General features: G+C 44.7%; 1 protein-coding gene and 1 pseudogene across 2 annotated transcripts in view; one reads left to right on the top strand and one right to left on the bottom strand.

Annotated features, from left to right (window-relative positions):
- LOC126272209 (semaphorin-1A) overlaps positions 1-18,297 on the bottom strand; it is a 794,592-nt gene that overhangs the window by 586,655 nt on the left and 189,640 nt on the right. The gene's annotated exons all lie outside the window — the stretch shown is intronic.
- LOC126274915 (U1 spliceosomal RNA) lies at positions 15,536-15,672 on the top strand (annotated as a pseudogene).

The raw sequence follows: 18,297 nt of genomic DNA, 5'->3' as shown, positions 1-18,297 counted from the left end.
CCTTCGGTGCTAAACTGGAAGGTATCGCACGTTCTCTCGCTGTTTTAAATGTATTTTAACAGAAACAAAGGTATCTGGGGTAACAAACCAAACAGATCAAAACTACGTCATCACTATGAAGATCAGTTCAAATGTAAAATACAGATACTGAAATGTAATGGAATTAGATCAGATGATGGTAAGGACATAAGATTAGAAAATGAGAGGCTAAAAGTAGTAGATGCATTTCCTATTTGGTTAGCAACAGAACGGACGATAGCCGAAATAAAGGAAGTATGAAATGCAGACCGATATTAGCGAAAAAGCTATTCTGTACAAGGGACATTTGTAGCTACTAACATAAATTTAAATATATCTGAAAGGAATGTAGCTATGTGCGGGAGTAAACCGCTGAGAATAACAGTGCAGACAAGAAGAGAATAGAAGCTTTTAAAAGATGAAAGCTCAAGATCAGTTGGGTAGATCGAGTAATTAAGGAGGATGTACTGAATCGAACTGGAGAAAAAACAAATTTAAGGGACAGCTTGTGTAAATGTATTTATCAGTTTATTACGACACGTCGTGACGCATCAAGGGAATCGTTAATTTCGTAATGGAAAGAAGCGTTGGGAGTAAAGTTCAGATGGAAACCATAGACTGAAAAGGGATTTATGCAATAGTTTTACAGTGACCTGCAAACCACATTAGTGTTTAGAGCTGCAGCAAACCAGTTTATGCTCAACAATAACTCCACCACCACCATTATTAAAACAAAAATAGCAACAATAGGAGGAGGAGCAGGAGCAGCAACAATTAACCACCAGAGACAACCGATGCCTTATACCGAAATACTCAGAAAATATCCTTGAAAAGACTCCGATGTTTCTTTCGAAGGAGTTAAAGTTCAGTGACGTACAACTGAGCAAGGTGCCATAGTGGCACACTACAGAGTATTTTGCGTAGCCGGGTCCAGTCCGGGTACTGAATTTTAGTTCTGTAATCTCTTTTCCTACCACAATTCCAATTTCCAAACACACAACAAAAACAAAATGATACCGACAAATATGGTGGCCCAATGGCGCTTCATCACGGCTTTACGCCGCTCTGCACGGCAGCTAGGCTGGCTGAAACAGGTATGCAACGCGTCGGTCCCCTACAAGCTCCACGGTAAATATTCCACGGGGATTAGCTGTCCGTCATCCCGCATGCGAAACGCGCATCACAACAGGACAAACGCGGGAAGGGGAAAGGGGGCGCTCACATGCCATCGATTGGGCACAGTGACATGGAATTCTGCTGTCGTCCATCCCACCAGGGCGTTAAAAAATCCTCACTGCTTCAGAATAGTTACAACTTGTGCAACCGAACCCGCGGTTACCCCATGTACCGGGAGAGGTATCTCAGTCACTAACCCAAATTCAAGTGTTCCGCAGTTGCCCTTAAAGCGAGTAGCACAATGGTTTGTTCGATATGAAGAGGCTGCTTTTCTTTCCATTCACAGTCGAAACTCGTGATTAAATTACTGACATCGTGATCGACATTTTTGTTTTTGTAAACAGTGCTGAAAGGCACTTAAAAAAATGGTTCAAATGTGTGGTGTGCTTACTGTAAGAACTTCGGTACACACACCCCATCAGATTATTTGACTTGTCGCTCTAACGAAGCAGGCGAGTGTCAGTAATATGTCTCGTGGTCTTATTGTGGCGTGTTTATCTTCTGCCGTTAGGTCGGACTACAGAAATGTCACTTGCGCGCTTAGAGTAGCAGATTGACGGTGACCAACTTTAAACAGAACTTTATCAATTTTCACACACATTTATTAAAATAATAAAAATCACAAACCTTACTTAACTTTATTCTGGATGCTATTTACAATTGACAATCTGAAGTTCCTTTGGTCTTGGTACGTTAATCTTATTCTCACATGTCTCTGATGCTTGACAAAGTGTCTATACATTTCTCTTCATGGCTTTGTACAGGAATATGATAATCTTATTAGGCGCAGACTAAAACTTGACCATAGACTGGTACAGACAAATGCAGACTGACTAATCGGAGGTCTGAACACTCGTTATAATACCTCGAGCGTTTAGGTGTCATTGCCCGGGTGTGATCAGCGAGGAGAAAAGGTTCTACGTTACCAGCAATCTCAATGGCTGCATTACATATTAATACGCGGATCGGCGGAAGCAGAATTTGGTCCGTCTCTAACACAGCGCCATCTCGTAGTGCGGAGACGGACTAGCGCTGCGCCTGCGCTGTTGTGCTTAGCAGGGCGCGCTCTATTGGGAAAGTTGTGTACGCGATGACTACGCGGAACTATGTACACAACAAAATGGCTCTGAGCACTACGGGACTTAACATCTGAGGTCATCAGTCCCATAGGACTTAGAACAACTTAAACCTAACTAACCTAAGGACATCACACACATCCATGCCCGAGGCAGGATTCGAACCTGCGACCGTAGCGGTCACGCGGTTCCAGACTGAAGAGCCTAGAACCGCTCGGCCACAACGGCCGGCACGTAAAAAAAAAACAAACGGCGAAACCGAACCACTAAAAGCTGCTATAACTTTTATTTTATTCGCTGACAATTAGTTTCGGTCAAGCAGTCATCTAGAAGCCATGGAGTACACTATGTAAAGTTAAAGGAAGGTTCATTGGCGTCAAATACACAATAGTTTTCAGTTCCAGAATCAGTTTTATGAGAAACATTATGGCTGCCTGTTTTATAGCTTGTTGGTCCACCTTTGGAACGCAATGCAGCAACGATTCTGCGTGGCCGTGTCATGGATTCGAGAAGTCCTTAGCAGCTTCCCGAAGGTACGTGATACCAGAGGTCTACGCTCATACCACACAATTCCCATGAACTGCTGGTCGATGCATTGTGGGCGTGTAGATGGCGCCCGATAGCATATCAGATGTGTGTGATCGGGTACAGATCGGAAGAATTTTGCGGTCACGACATCGAAGTGAATTCATTACCAAGCTCCTGAAATCACAATATCACCATTTTGGCCTAGTCATGCCGACAGGTATCCTGCTGGAGAACGCTCTATTGCGGTCGGGGAAGATATCAAACATGAAGGGATGCAGGTGGTATGCAACAATGTACACAAAACCTAAAGCTGTCATGGTGCCTTCGATTATTACCACAGGACCCATCGATGCGCAAGTGAATGTCTTCCTTGGCATATTACTGCGCTCTCTGGCCTGGTCCGTATCTCGGTGCAAGTTTCGAGCAGTCGTTGCCTAGATGACGGCATATACATACACGACAATCTAACTGATGTAACAATAAGCGTGATTATCCGACGACGCTACACGTTTCCATTGATCCAAGGACCAGTCTGTATTATCCAGTGCCCACTGCAGGCTTAACTGACGATGTCGTGTCAACACGGGAACATGTAGGACTCGTATGATACGGGGCTCCATATTCAACAATGCGCGCTAAAAGGTCTGTTCTGATACACTTGTGGCTGCACCGGCATTGTGATTTGTCGCCATACCTGCCACAGATGGCCAGCGACTTCCGAGAGACCCTCACGACACTACCACGCCAATAACCGACCAGCGTCCCCGTAGTGAGACGATCGTACCCACGTGCCTGACCTTTTTCAAAGTTGATTAAATCAGTGGACATCCATTTGCGTCCACTATCATCGCCAGAATGGCTCCCATTCTGCTCCGTTTATTCTGATTCCTTACCGTGTCACGTGCTCGCATCCCCACCAGGCAGCATTCAGTATCCCGGTGAGTATTAGTTGTAGCTTTGTTTCACCATTAGTGTAGCACTGTAGATACATTTGTGAGAGACATGCTGCAACTGAAACTGGTTGTCCGAGTGTAATTCTACGAGGGTCGGTCAAAAAGTAATGCCTCCCATTTTTTTTTTCTACTTAAAAAAATTAAGTTAAGTGAAAAATTTGAATTTGGCGCCATTCCTCAAACCTTCTTCTGCAATCCACTGCAGTAGTAACTTTCTGTGTCAACAGGTGGCAGCACAGCAGAAGTTTGTAAGATGGCCGACATCGATGTTCGTTTGAGACAGCGTTGTGTGATTGAATTCTTGAATGCAGAAGGTGAAACGCCCATACGCATTCATGAAAGACTGAAGAAGGTGTATGGTGTTGTGACAGTGGATGTCAGCACTGTTAGACGATGGGTTCGTCGTTGTAAGGAAGCTGAAGGGCAAACACCGTTGACTGACGAAAAGCGGAGCGGCAGGCCGGTGAGTGCAGTGACTCCACACAACATTCAGCAAGTTGATGACATCATTCGTGGTGACCGTCGGGTGACTGCAGATGAAGTGTGTCGCATTATTTCTCTTAGTAAAGGCAGTGTGATCACGATTATTAAACAATTGGGGTACTCAAAAGTTTGTGCACGGTGGGTTCCAAGAATGTTAACCGATCAGAATAAAGAGGCGAGGAAAACAATAGCCTCCCAACACTTGCAGCGCTTCCGTTTGAAGGGAGATGAGTTTCTGAAAAAAATTGTGACCGGGGACGAAACATGGGTGCATTTTTTGGAACCCGAATCAAAGAGGCAGTCAATGGAGTGGCGTCACACAAGCTCGCCGAGGAAGAAAAAATTCAAAACTGTGCGATCGGCAGGGAAAGTTATGGCAACAGTTTTCTGGGATACAGAGGGTGTGATTCTGGTTGATTTTTTGGAGCAGGGATGCACAATAAATTCTGTTCAATACGTCACAACCCTCAAAAAACTTAAAGCACGTCTTCAGCGAGTTCGCCCAACAAAATCAATGGCAGATGTTATTCTTTTGCATGACAATGCAAGACCACACACCAGTCGTCACACCTCTGACGAGATTGTCAAAATTGGATGGGAAGTTTTGCCTCATCCCCCATACAGCCCTGACCTGGCACCAGACTTCCATCTGTTCGGGCCACTAAAAGAAGCTCGTCGTGGGATTCATTTTGAAGATGAGGAGGCCGTCAAAACATCCGTGCGTCAATGGCTTAGGAAGCAGAGCTGTGATTTTTACCGTGCTGGAATACATGCCCTTGTTCAAAGATGGACCAAAACTGTAGAGATGGGCGGAGATTACATTGAAAAATGACAAAATGACCCTCAATGTTGTGGTTTACAACCTATGTCATTGCATTTAAATTTCCTGACAATTAAACGTAGAAAAAAAAATAGGAGGCATTACTTTTTGACTGACCTTCGTATTTTCAAAAGTTTCATTGACGAAAGCAGCATTTGGGCATGGAAATGAATCAATGGTAACAGGTGAAAATTTGTGCCGAACCGGGATTCGAACCCGGATTTCCTGCTTAACCCGAGCAGTCACCTTAATCCCCACGGCCATCCGAGCACGTTTCCCATCTAACCCTAATTCCCATCCTGTGACATACTATTGACGTAGCGCCATGAACTCTTATTGAATTGGACGATAAGCGTGCTCTGATATGCGGGCGCCGTAGCTTAGAGTGTTCATCAGAGGGCTCGTTGCCCTCTTTAATAAAAATCTGAGTAAAGAAATCAACTTTAACGAATGGGCCGGCCGCTGTGGCCAAGCGGTTCTAGGCGCTTCAGTCCGCAAAAGCGCTACTGCGACGGTCGCAGGTTCGAATCCTGCCTCGAGGGTGGATTTGTGTGATGTCCTTAGGTTAGATAGGTTTATGTAGTTCTAAGTCTAGGGGACTGACGAACTCATATCTCAAGTCCCATAGTGCTTAGAGTCATTTGAACCATTTTTTAACGGATATCACGTGACCTCCGCCCAGACCAAACGCAACGAATTACAGGGGGAAAAAATAGTGTCCAAATGCAGCTAACGTCAATGAAGCCTTTGAAAATTTATTTCTATGGACGCTGGATCAAACAAGGTGCCTGTTACGAGCATGTCCGAAACAACGAACGAACACACACACACACACACACACACACACACACACACACACACACATACACACACACACACACAGGCAGGCGCGCGCGCGTGCGCGCTCGTAGATGGCTGAAAAAGCCTGAAGCAATTGGAAACGTTGGCTGCAATAAAGAAGGAAAATTCACTTAAATCGTAATATTTATTTTCGCATGTACAAAATAAACATCGTAGACTAGTTTTCAGTACCAAGCAAATGAAGTACATTTCATTCAAGTTCGCTTTCGAGCACGTGCCTAGAAAGGTAACTTAAGTTCTGATTTAGTGGGAAACTACCAACCTTACATTTCTGGAGCGGAATTTCAAAGTAATGCTCAGAGTCGCCAGCCGCATAAAATCTGTCCAGATACATGATCAGAAGTGCATTCCCGCACAACAATTTTTTCGATCATCATCTTTCCATTGTAAGGTAAGCCAACGAAAACTGCTTTATTAATTGCGTAGCAGACATCAAGGAGAAATACTTAACTCAGTATATGTGTGTGTGTCCGATGAAATCAGCATTCACGCGGCGTCCGGCAGCTGATGGAGGCAGGATGCCTCGAAGGACTAAAAGGGTGCCAAGGACACCCGTGCACACCTGCCTGAGTTGCAGATGTTACACGTCTGTTGACGTGCTTGCCATCAGGCAGCTCGTTCTAACGCGACGAAACTTCTCTACTGCGGTATCAAAACGCTGCTCAAAAATGGTTCAAATGGCTCCGAGCACTATGGGACTTAACATCTGTGGTCATCAGTCCCCTAGAACTTAGAACTACTTAACCTAACTAACCTAAGGACATCACACACATCCATGCCCGAGGCAGGATTCGAACCTGCGACCGTAGCAGCCACGCGGTTCCGGACTGAGCGCCTTAACCGCGAAACCACCGCGGCCGGCCAAAACGCTTCTCGTGTCTCCCCCCCCCCCCCCCCCCCCGCTCTCGCTCTCTCTCTCTCTCTCTCTCTCTCTCTCTCCACTTTTCTTTTTTTTTTTGCTGCTGCTAAGTGGATACAACGGACCATTTGAAGATCGAAACAGTGAAAAACAGTGAGTTTTCAGATCCTTTAACAATCTTTGTTTTGCTGATGACATTGTACTGTTGTCCCCTAATCCAGGTAAACTTATTGACAGAGAATAGGTATGCCATTTGCTGTTGCACTTCCGCACCCTCGATTTTTTAATGACAAGAACTCCCATGTATAAAGTAGCTTGAAACGTCTGTTTTCTTTACAAATGAGTTGATGTGTTGAATATTTGAAGCTGCCCACGTAAAAGACGCTCCGTTTTAAAAGCAGCTAGTTTTCACACATTTTTATATCGCCCTATCTTCTGTCCTACTTTGATATAATTTTGCAGGTACTTTGAGTAGTTCTTGTGGATACTGTCCCGAAAATGTGTTGCCAATAGAGTTGTCTACGAAGAAGTAATATACTAAAACGTCATGCCTAATGCTGAAATTTGACTGCATAAACAGCGGAAATGTAGTAACCAATTTTTTCTTTTATCATCATGCGATGGGTGACAGTGGAAAAATTTTACAGAAGGTTTGAAATTATGTGAAAAGTTCGTCGGAAGAAGCCAAGAGCAGTCATTCACAAATACTTGGTGAATAAAGTCCGGGTATTTGCGCAACGCTATTTACGCTGGCTGGAGACACATACACAGATTCTAACTTTAATACTTGAGTTTCTGTGTTAAGATTACATCCCTCAATGAGTCGATTATGAAAGTATTTTGAATTTTTTAATTCAATCAATAATTATATGAAATTAAAACAAATTGTGTTGCCGCTGCAAGCTGTTAAATAGGCACCCTTCAGCTGGGGGCCCTGCACTGTGTTAGCCGTTTAATAATATAGATAGCTACCCAAATTCAGAGAAGCCACAGATCATCACTACAGCGAAACTGCGCTACCGAGTATGAGGTACACCACCAGAAAAATTGCAGCACGGAGCAGGTAGAAGACTGCGTAAACGCTTACTCAAGAGATTAATTCAAGGACTGACTATCCTCACCTCGTCTTCCCAGGTGAAATATTTTTGCCCTGTATATCCATACTGCTCATGGCTGAAGTGCTTGCCGCCGACTGACAATTGTATGAACACGTCGTGTATGGTCTTTCGGACAGACTCCACGCGGAATCCGCAGCTGTGATACTTATACACTCCTGGAAATTGAAATAAGAACACCGTGAATTCATTGTCCCAGGAAGGGGAAACTTTATTGACACATTCCTGGGGTCAGATACATCACATGATCACACTGACAGAACCACAGGCACATAGACACAGGCAACAGAGCATGCACAATGTCGGCACTAGTACAGTGTATATCCACCTTTCGCAGCAATGCAGGCTGCTATTCTCCCATGGAGACGATCGTAGAGATGCTGGATGTAGTCCTGTGGAACGGCTTGCCATGCCATTTCCACCTGGCGCCTCAGTTGGACCAGCGTTCATGCTGGACGTGCAGACCGCGTGAGACGACGCTTCATCCAGTCCCAAACATATTGTCCTGTTGGAACAGCAAGTTCCCTTGCCGGTCTAGGAATGGTAGGACGATGGGTTCGATGACGGTTTGGATGTACCGTGCACTATTCAGTGTCCCCTCGACGATCACCAGAGGTGTACGGCCAATGTAGGAGATCGCTCCCCACACCATGATGCCGGGTGTTGGCCCTGTGTGCCTCGGTCGTATGCAGTCCTGATTGTGGCGCTCACCTGCACGGCGCCAAACACGCATACGACCATCATTGGCACCAAGGCAGAAGCGACTCTCATCGCTGAAGACGACACGTCTCCATTCGTCCCTCCATTCACGCCTGTCGCGACACCACTGGAGGCGGGCTGCACGATGTTGGGGCGTGAGCGGAAGACGGCCTAACGGTGTGCGGGACCGTAGCCCAGCTTCATGGAGACGGTTGCGAATGGTCCTGGCCGATACCCCAGGAGCAACAGTGTCCCTAATTTGCTGGGAAGTGGCGGAGCGGTCCCCTACGGCACTGCGTAGGATCCTACGGTCTTGGCGTGCATCCGTGCGTCGCTGCGGTCCGGTCCCAGATCGACGGGCACGTGCACCTTCCGCCGACCACTGGCGACAACATCGATGTACTGTGGAGACCTCACGCCCCACGTGTTGAGCAATTCGGCGGTACGTCCACCCGGCCTCCCGCATGCCCACTATACGCCCTCGCTCAAAGTCCGTCAACTGCACATACGGTTCACGTCCACGCTGTCGCGGCATGCTACCAGTGTTAAAGACTGCGATGGAGCTCCGTATTCCACGGCAAACTGGCTGACACTGACGTCGGCGGTGCACAAATGCTGCGCAGCTAGTGCCATTCGACGGCCAACACCGCGGTTCCTGGTGTGTCCGTTGTGCCGTGCGTGTGATCATTGCTTGTACAGCCCTCTCGCAGTGTCCGGAGCAAGTATGGTGGGTCTGACACACCGCTGTCAATGTGTTCTTTTTTCTATTTCCAGGAGTGTATGTAAACTGAAGGTGGAAAAAAAGTGTGTGTGTGTGTGTGTGTGTGTGTGTGTGTGTGTGTGTGTGTGTGTGTGTGTGTGTGTGTGTGTGAACGAGAACAAAAGGGAAGGTATTGCTGATTACGCGGAATCAGCGGCGAAGAGTGAAATGTCTGCCGGATTGGATTCGAACCCGGGATCTCGCGCTTTCTAGGAGGAGCGCTAACTACTGCCCCATCCGGGACACAGTGTCGATCGCAACTGAACGTACTATTTCGGCACGCCTCACAGTCCCAGGGCACCCATTTTCACTCGTCGCCGCTGATTTCGCGTAATGTCCCGGTGCAGCCGATATCTGTAGTCCCTTTCCTTTTTCCCCTCCACCTTCAATTTTCACCTAATAGAAAATGTTAGTGACAAAGCGTATTACGGCACCACAAACCGAATTAGCATCCTGACCCATCAGACAAACGAATTGAATCAATTCAGTAGCTGTTTTAAGACAGCTTGCAACATGTGATCCGTTTAAAAAACGGACATATTGGCAAACGAAAGGATACCATCTTTTTAATGTTTGTTTAATAATAATAATAATAATAATAATAATAATAATAATTTATTACGCCCAAAAGACTTAATGAATTACAATGGTCACATATTTTGACATATTTTATAAGACTTCATGATGTTGAGAACGCATAATTGGAAATGTTACGTTACATCGGTGGACCTAATAACTGATTAATCATATCTGAAGTGTGCAATCAAGTGCTGAAACTGGTTACGTCAACACTGTAATTTTAAGCTATCTTCGAAGGAATACATTTTTATACAGGGTGATCAGAAAGTCTAAAGAGCTTATAAAGGTGTTGCACGGTAGGCTGCACTGAGAAGTAATTGTTAAGCAAAAATACTGTACGGTTACCGGGTGTATTACCATTGAAGTTAGCCTATCAGGCCGTTACTGCGCATATCTAAGCGAGACGCCAGATACAATTATAGTGAGTTCTTCTCATGGCGTACATGATAGAGCACGAGACTACTCAGCCTTTCGCACGTGTTCGATCCTTACTATCGTCATATGTCTAATTTTGCATCGCCCTCCTGTCTGGTTTTAGGGGAAAAAAAGAAAAAAACGAAGAACACGTTTGGCGATACGGTCTCTGGCGGGCCGCTTCAATTTGCAACACAACGGCCTGATTAACTTCAATGCTACTTAACTCGGCAACAGCGAACGTATCGAATTTTTTCTGAATAATTATTTCTCTACACAACCTCACCTGCAACACACTTACAAGCTTTTCAGATTGTTTCTGACCATTCTGTATAAGAATGAAATCGATACTGACATAACCAGTGTGCCCACAACCAAATTGTAAAATCTGTTACTATTTCGCCGTTCGCTGCTGTTCTCCTTGCAAGTCAAAGTTCCAGATGATTCTAGATTCTAAAAGGCTACACCAGCCTTGTACCTTAAAGTAGCTCTTTTTTTTTTTACAAGCCAACTACGACAAATTTGATTATAGAACGTACTTGCATGTAGCTGAATATTGTCTTCTCAACACCAACATAATATGTACAAACTTTGTGCAAACTATACTCTCTCATTGTTCTTTGCTCTAAAGCTCTAACGTAAAGAAAAAATACAAGTGACATAAAATGTCAGTGGCCCAATTTTGGTTCCAACAGTTATTACGTAAAACACGATTTCATTCTACTGGACCGAATAAAACTACCCATGGCTAGTGGCACAAAAGTATTTAAACATCTTCAGGCAATAAAGAGATTGGTTGTATGAACAATAGGCAGACTTGGGTTCCCCTAGTACACTCTCCCAGTTAATTGCATTGTAGGTAGTAGGTGCCTATTACACAAAGCATTCCTGAATAAAATCTTCTCGGTTTACAAGCCGCAATATTTTGAATAAAATCCTCGCATTCTTGACAGCTATCTCGAGTATCCAGAGTCAGTAGATTTCCTTCTGATAGCGATGGCGGAGACCGCTGTTAAAAAAAAAACCCTACAACTTAATTCGAAGTGGCAGGGCTTGAATAATAATAAGATTTCATATACGTTTGCCGATTGAATGACAGTTTTTCCAACAGTTTTTACTTTCATATTATAAATTGTGCTTCCGCTCCTCCATCCCTCTTCCGCGAAAATATTAGGAGTAACCACTGAAGAAAAAACTGTAACCGGCCATACATTTTGAACGAACGAGGCCGTAGCTCATGGTACAGCATGCCATTTTAATGAAGCATAGCTCTACATTGTATTGTACAAACATAAGTTCTTTCTCAAAACAAAAATGAGAAATTTCTACGAAAAAAATTCGCCGCTGTCTGACGATGGGCCTAGTCCCGAAACTAGGTATGGTAAAATAAACCATTCTTTCAAAAAGTATGGCTGTTGAAGTTTTTTTTCTCAGTAACCAAAATGTAAATGTCGTATGGCATTGTTGGCTGGTTATATTCCACTGAGTGGGTTCAGCTGCCAAGTAAGGTGAAAGGGTGTTCTTCCTCCGCACACACTGCTCTCCTTGCAGATATGAGAGCGTTGTGAGGTATGTGTATTTGTGGAGGGTAGGTACAAAGTGCAAGGTTGGCCACGGCGTGCCGAATTGCCATCGAGCACGTTGAGAGGGCTGAGGCTCAGCCTGTCTCGGAATTGGTCGGTACTTCCCAAAGTGCTCAGTACTGCGAGACATTTCATTTAACGTTACAGTACGGCATTTATCGGTCGGCACGACTCCTTTCAGTCCGGCAGAATCGTGGTGTCAGTTTCTGTTTACCAATCGCTATTTGTTTGTGGCACTAAAGTTCACAGTTTCAGTGGGTGTTTGCAAAATAAGAAGCCGTCCAGCGATTTATCCTCACAAGTCTTTAAAAATGGATGGGAACGACACAAGAGAAAGAGAATCCTCAATATCTAGTATGCGATGTAAGTCGTATAATCGGCAGGTTCCTTTAATTTGCCATGGAACAACATTACAAGACCATGCAGAGAGAATTTAATGATTTAGTTGACTATGGAAGAGCAAAAAAGTAGCACTATCGACAGATGTGATTCATTCATCTACACACCAAGAAGCACTTTGTGCTAATTCAGTACGCATGCAGCACATGAAGGAACAGTTTGTACGAATAATACAATTTCTGAAGCCGTACGCATTATTCCACTGCCAGCTGCAACAGTTTTTGAAGGGCCTATACGAAGAACAAGGCGGCTTTCTACATTATTGCAAAGTTAGTTGGTGAGTCAAGGCGGATAGCTGAAACGATTTATCGATTTAAAATTCGCTACTGTTGAATCTGTGAAGGAAACAGGAAAGCAGGAACGAAAATTAGAACATCTGGAATGGACTGCTGATCTCGCATTTTGAATAGACTTGACTGCGGACTGACGACAGTAAGAAACTGAAAAGTGAGAAAACGTATCCTATTTGATGAGGATGCATTTAAAAAGAAAATCGCATTGTGGAAGTGAATAATTGTGTCAGAAAACACTGTCCATTCATGTAAGCTCACTGGTGTCTGAGAGAAAACGAGGTCTGAAGAATACATTGCGGCCTTGGAAGAATTACAAGGGTACCTTTCTAAACGTTCTGATAACACTGCCAATCTTGCAACTGCTTTCGATACCGTTTGCAGTTTCAGTTGAAAGCGCCTTTGCATGCATGTAGGGAACTAATTGATCTATAATGTAATTCCCGTTTAAAAGACAAATTACTTTACATTAATACTGTCCAGGAGGTCTACGTTGTTTTGCTAGGTAAGAGTTTCCGCGTCTTCAGAATGAGGTTGCAAACGTGAGAAAATATTTAGATCAACATGTGGTCATGTGTAAAAGGCTTTCTTCGATTATGAAATGGAGTCAGTCATGATTATATGGCAAGCTAAGTGTGAAAAATTGTAAAATGTTTGTACCAGAGAAACTTATGTCTTGCCAAGGAGAATAAAACGAACTGAAAATTTGTTTTGTTTGTTTTCTATGTTGTTGAGAAATATGGAATCATGTTGTAAGCGGCGAGACTGGACTGCCATTTAAATGAGATGCTTTCTTGCCCCTCCTCATGCTCAGAGCGCGTGGCGTGGCAGTGGGGGAAGCGTGCAGTCGGGCGAGACCGCTACGGCACACGAGTAAGAGCACTACTTCCGCGGAGCATTCTTGGCTGTTCCGGGTGTAACTGTTGCGTGTATACAGTAATGTGATGTTTCTGTTGTTATGGATGACGGGAAAGGAGAGGGTATACCAGGTGCGGCACGTAGCATACTCCCCTCGAATAAATCCAAGGAAGCGTTCGAGCTTACAGGTGGATCACTGTCAACTATGTCCGTACTCTCCCTTCATGAAACTCTGCGCTGAGGTCTGAAATTTAATTCAGGTCATTGGCACACGGACTGGTGATAAGATTCTTTACACCACTCCCTCTGCTACCCTTGCCGGCCAAATACTGGCCGTAAAAATTGCATCCTCCACAGGGATTCCAACCGATTTACCTCAGAGGCGAGCACTGCTGCACAGGCACGCTTTAGCGCCTTCTGCTTCGGTGGTGGGTTTCTTCTTCAGTTACCAAATAATAATGAGTTGCAGCTCCTCTCCCTTGATTCCTTTGTTTATACCTGGGTACGCAGTTGGGAGCCGTCATGCCAGCAAGGGGTACTAGAAGGGCTTGGTATGACTATTAGGCGACCACAGTATTATTGGCCCTGGGAGTGAGTGTGCGTCGGTGGGCTTGTCGTTGGTTTTTATCGTGATATTTCACGGGGACACGCTGACACACTTCACAGTATACACACAACTGTCATGAAATCATTCGCAGTGCGATGTGTCGTCCTTACAAGGGAAGGGTCTGACATGTGGGTCCTCGATTTAGATCAAGTTATGCAAGGACGTTCTATATTGAAAATAAAGATGTACGTCTTTCGGCTTTTGGTAGACAGTCCTAGTTCCTCAAAGCATAGAGCCCGAAGTAGTTGATGAAAAATCGTATTTTCAATGCTATACACGAAAAGAGTATCTAAAAACAAACGTTTTTATTGATAAAATATGGGATGCAAAGTTAATAGTGTTAGAGTTATGGACTTTGTGTGTTTCCACGCTCTCTCTTAGTCATTCATCGTTCAATGTGTTGAGCACAGCAGGATAGGCTGTCGGGCAGGCAAGGCATTTGCTTAAACTGCTGGTCCGTGTTCGACTCTTTGTTGTGACATATTTTTTTAAACACATTCGATATTTTACACAATGTATCTGATTTGGGATAATCGGAATACCTTTCTTTCCCTTCTTTTTTTAAAATAGTAAAGCTTCGGGAGATGTGATTAATTATCAGATAAGTGTATATAAAGTACTGCCAATTATTTTCACCGCGATCCACGACGCACCGTGAAAGTGATAGCAGCGAAATGTACCACTCTTTGTCAACCGTGTGGCGTTTACTTTTTCCGACAAGTAACGAATTTCGTCGCACAACTTCAAAATCAAGCGACATCACAGCGAAGCAGAGAAATCCGAGACTGCGCGGCTGTAATAAAAATTCTTGCGTTGATTCACAACCAGTTGCCCACGCCCATCTTTCAAGATATGCTTATACACGCTTGGTGCACATTCAAATTAGTATGTAATAGATCTCTTTAGCAACGAATAACATACCGGAGCACACGTCAATGTGCCGAGATTTCGTTCCTGTGTTCTGCATGGTGCAATACATTTGTTTTGCCTGTTTCTGTTTTAAGATCCACCACACTATTTGCAGTAAAGTTCGCCAATAGACGATCAGTTAGGATTACCCAATAATATACTTGGGGTGCATTTTGTACTATGTATCACGACTAAATTCACTGTCAATCTTTTAAATATACTTATTTGATTATTAATCACACCGCTCGATGTTTTATTTTTAAAAAAGTCAAAGGAAAGCATCTCTATTATTTATAACCCGTAAAATATCGAAAACAAAACGCGTTGTTCAAGGATCGAGCACGCTCAAACGGTTCAAATGGCTCAGAGCACTATGGGGTCATCAGTCCCCTAGAACTTAGAATTACTTAAACCTAACTAACCTAAGGACATCACACACATCCATGCCCGAGGCAGGATTCGAACCTGCGACCGTAGCGGCTGCGCGGTTCCAGACTGAAGCGCCTAGAACCGCTCGGCCACAACGGCCGGCGATCGAGCAGGGACCGGCAGTTTGGTGTAAAGGCGGTTCCTCCGGGGTGAGGCTCTCCCATTGCACTTCGGTCGAGCAGATCCCCGCGATTACTCCAAAGGTAATTCGGGCGCATAATTTTTGGTAGTCGGGACAGAGTTCGCGCTGTCCCGTTGCTTATTACAATTCCAAATGCAGCATTTTATGATGGTAGCCGATACCCAACGTACAGCACGGAAAAAAGTAAAGAACTATTATTAACTTTGGACCTCATATCCCATATTATATTTACAAAAATGTTTGTTTTTAAATGCTTTTCGATGTACAGGGTGGTCCATTGATCGTGACCGGGCCAAATATCTGACGAAATAAGCGTCAAACGAAAAACCTACAAGGAACAAAAATTGTCTAGCTTTAAGGGGAAACCCAGATGGCGCTATGGTTGGCCCGCTAGATGGCGCTGCCATAGGTCAAACGGATATCAACTGCATTTTTTAAAAATAGGAACCCCCGTTTTTATTAAATATTCGTGTAGTACATAAAGAAAGATGAATGTTGTAGTTGGACCACTTTTTTCGCTTTGTGATAGATGGCGCTGTAATAGTCACAAACATATGGCTCACAATTTTAAACTAACAGTTGGTAACAGGTAGATTTTTTACATTAAAATACAGAATGTAGGTACGTTGGAACATTTTATTTCGGTTGTTCCAATGTGATACATGTACCTTTGTGAACTTATCATTTCTGAGAACTCATGCTGTTACAGCGTGATTACATGTAAATGTCACATTAATGCAATAAAATGCTCAAAATGATGTCCGTCAACCTCAATTCATTTGGCAATACGTGTAACGACATTCCTCTCAACAGCGAGTAGTTCGCCTTCCGTAATGTTCGCACACTCATTGACAATGCGCTGACGCATGTTGTCAGGCGTTGACGGTGGATCACGATAGCAAATATCCTCCAACTTTCCTCACAGAAGGAAATCCGGGGACGTCAGAACCGGTAAACGTGCGGGCCACGATATGATGCTTCCACGACCAATCCACCTGTCATGAAATATGCTATTCAGTACCGCTTCAATCGCACGTGAGCTATGTGCTGGACATCCATCATGTTTGAAGTACATCGCCATTCTGTCACGCAGTGAAACATCTTGTAGTAACATCAGTAGTACATTACGTAGGAAATCAGCATACATTGCACCATTTAGACTGCCAATTATCCTTCCTCCCATAATACCGAACGATGGATTAACCTGCCAAGGTCGCTGATGTTCCGGTTGTCGCAGCCATCGCGGATTTTCCGTTGCCCAATAGTGCATATTATGCCGGTTTACGTTGCCGCTGTTGGTGAATGACGCATAGTCGCTAAATGCGTGCAAAAAATCTGTCATCGTCCCCTAATTTCTCTTGCGCCCAGTGGCAGAACAGTACACGACGTTCAAAGTCGTCGCCATGCAATTCCTGGTGTATAGAAATAGGGTACGGGTGCAATCGATGTTAATGCAGCATTATCAACACCGATGTTTTTAGATTCCCGATTCTCGCGCGATTTGTCTGCTACTGATGTGCGGATTAGACGCGACAGCAGCTAAAACATCTACTTGGGCATCATCATTTGTTGCAGGTCGTTGTTGACGTTTCACATGTGACTGAACACTTGCTGATTCCTTAAATAACGTAAGTATCCGGCGAGCGGTCCGGACTCTTGGATGATGATGTCCAGGATACCGAGCAGCATACATAACACACGCCCGTTGGGCATTTTGATCACAATAGCCATACATCAACACGATATCGACCTTTTCCGAAATTGGTAAACGGTCCATTTTAACACGGGTAATGTATCACGAAGCATATACCGTCCGCACTGGAGGGATGTTACGTGATACCACGTACTTATACGTTTCAGCGGCATCTATCACAAAGCCAAAAGAGTGATCCAACTGAAACATTCATGTTTCTTTACATACTGCACGAATATGTAATAAAAATGAGGGTTCCTATTTAAAAAAAAAAAAAACGCTATTGATATCCGCTTGACCTATGGCAGCGCCGTGTAGCGGGCCAACCATAGCGCCATCTGGTTTCCCCCTTCAAGCTAGACGAGTTTCGGTCTTTGAAGTTTTTTCGTTTGATGCTCATTTCGTGAGATATTTGGCCCGGTCACTATCAATGGACCACCATGTATACGTTTTTGCGTCATCAATTTTGATCTCCAATCTTTTAGAAGCTAGGAGAATATGCAGCAAAAAGCCGAAACACGTGTCTTTTATTTTCAATTTTTAACTTCAAACTTTAGCCAGATGTCAGACTCTTCCCTTCTTAGTCCCCACTGTACTTGTTCACCGTAACGTCACCGCGTGTTCCGACAACGGCCACAGGAGGCCAAGTGCAATAATATCGTAATCCAGTTATACAAGGAGGTCCGTTCACTAGATGGCGCCTAGTTTTCGGAGGACGCCGGGGCCGGTATTTGTTGTCAGAGGTGGCAGTGGCCCGCCGTGGGCTGTTGTGACGCGCGGCGTGGCCACGCAGGGAAAGTTGCCGGCTGGCGTGGCGTGCCTTTGTAGCGGCGCTGCGCCCACGGATCGATAGGCGACTGTGGCGGCAGCGGGAGCCCCACTGTTGCCACACGCGGCACGCGCCACGCGCAGACACCGCCGCCGCCGCTCCGTGCGTGACCGCGCTACCGTGCCTGCCATTACTGCGCTGCACCTCCTACGTAACACCACACCACACGTCTCTCACTTTCCGGAAGCTCGTCCTCTACGCTCGAAGCCCGCCTAAG

This window comes from Schistocerca gregaria, chromosome 5 (assembly GCF_023897955.1).
Source record: "Schistocerca gregaria isolate iqSchGreg1 chromosome 5, iqSchGreg1.2, whole genome shotgun sequence".
Classification (NCBI taxonomy): Eukaryota; Metazoa; Arthropoda; class Insecta; order Orthoptera; family Acrididae; genus Schistocerca; species Schistocerca gregaria.
The sequence above is the reverse complement of the archived record's forward strand: the minus strand, read 5'-3'. Positions and strand labels throughout refer to the sequence as shown.